The sequence below is a fragment of the Tenrec ecaudatus genome, chromosome 7, assembly GCF_050624435.1.
Source record: "Tenrec ecaudatus isolate mTenEca1 chromosome 7, mTenEca1.hap1, whole genome shotgun sequence".
NCBI lineage: Eukaryota > Metazoa > Chordata > Mammalia > Afrosoricida > Tenrecidae > Tenrec > Tenrec ecaudatus.
Genome location: NC_134536.1, coordinates 88,677,998 through 88,679,825, shown reverse-complemented (window position 1 = coordinate 88,679,825; position 1,828 = coordinate 88,677,998). Strand labels below are relative to the sequence as shown.

The 1,828-nt window shown below is 39.0% G+C and overlaps 1 non-coding gene across 1 annotated transcript; it reads left to right on the top strand.

Annotated features, from left to right (window-relative positions):
* The first annotated feature begins 270 nt into the window (after positions 1–270).
* Positions 271–434, top strand: LOC142453847 (U1 spliceosomal RNA). Its single transcript, XR_012785431.1, has one exon. It is a non-coding gene; the product is annotated as a U1 spliceosomal RNA (small nuclear RNA).
* The last annotated feature ends 1,394 nt before the right edge of the window (positions 435–1,828 follow it).

The window sequence follows — 1,828 nt, the reverse complement described above, 5'->3', positions numbered from 1 at the left end:
GGCTTTGCTTCGAGCCTTCAGGAACTGTGTTGATTAGACGTCATTCCCAGCTCCTAAGAAGCATTGCTAAACTCACAGGGCATTCGTTTTTAAACAAGAACATTTATTTGGGAGTTTGCATCTTTAGATATATTCCTATGAGCACAGATCACTATGCTACTTGCCTGCCAATCTGTGAGCTATAGAAATAAATATGGATATAAAACTTAGTGCTTTATTCTAATAAGGCAACTATGTATAGAATGACTTTCGCTTAAAAGAAATAAGACTATACTTACCTGGCAGGGGAGATACCATGATCACAAAGGTGGTTTTTCCCAGGGTGAGGCTTATCCATTGCACTCAGATATGCTAACCCCTGCCAGGTCCCCAAATGTGGGAAACTCGATTGCATAATTTGTGGTAGTGGGGGACTGCGTTCGTCCTCTCCCCTGAAGAAGAAAAAAGAAAGAAAGAAGGCTGAGACCATTTATTTTTCTAAATCTTCACTGGAATTGCAAATGCTGCTCACCAGATTGCATGCCTTATTTGTGCACAAATAGTAGGTGCATTATACCATTTTCAGCACATCTTTGTGCCTTAGTCTCCCATGCACATTGTGCATGGTATTTATGTGCGTGCACTATATGCATGGGGAAATGTGGCAGTCTAAAGGTTGCTTTCCAGCCTGACTTCTGCAGAACACACATTTTTCCCCTTTTCCAGGCAAAGACAGGGCGTGCCTCAACCAGAAAATTGTAATAGGCACCAAATGCTACAATCTTCTTTTTTGTTTATAATTCCATTTCTCCCATTATAAATGCAATTGCTCATATTCACAGTACAGTTTGCTGGCCCAGAACCCTAAGTTGGGAGTGCTTTGGTTCAAGGGAGAGCCACCTTCAAGTGTTTCCCGACACCAAGGAGCGCATCGCCAAACATGCAGAATTTTCAACTAAACTTGTAAACATCCATTCATGCACTCTATTTTTCAACAAATTTTCAGAATACCATATTTTTGTTCTCTTCTAAAAGTTAGAGCCAACCATGGGCAGAAATAACATGAAAACTTTTAGTTTAATAAAATGAAGAACCAACCTCCCAGAATTCAGTGCTCTATAAAGATTACATGGAAATGAAGAATTATCAGAATCATAAGTTAGTTTGCAAAAGTACTAGTCTGAATTCTTCAAAAATGTCTACACATGTCATGAAAAATAAAAAGAGGAATTTTTCTAGATTAAAGGACACTAGAGAGAGAGGAGACAACGAAATGAATCTGAATTCTGGTTTGCAAAAAGGTGAAAAGGTATACAAGATATTGTTTGGACAATTAGAGAAATTTGAATATTGGTATATTGTCCATATTAGGTAATACAAATGTAAAAATGTTAAATTATCTAAGGACAGCAATCGGTATCGAAGTTCCCCAAAGTTGGAAGCGAGAGGTAAGATCAGAACTCAGCACTTTGGTTCTAGAACCCTCTTTCAAGTTTCCTGTCACTCAAAGAGTTTAAGCAAAAACTATCAACAACCTGTTGTTGCTTTGTTGGTGCTGGGTGCAGTTCAGTTCCAGCTCACAGTGGCCCAATGCACAACAAAAAACTTCACAGTTCAGGTCTGAGCCCATTGTTTCTGCCACTCTGTCAATCTAGAGTATCTTCCTCTATTTGTTGACCCTGTACTTTACCACATAGGATGTCCTTTTCCAGGCACTGATCTCTCCTGATAACGTGTCCAAAGTATGTGAGACAGCGTCTCACCATCCTTGTTTCTAATAAGGATTCCGGTTGTAATTCTTCCAAAACAGATTTACATCTTCTTTTGGTGGCCATGATACTTTCAATAT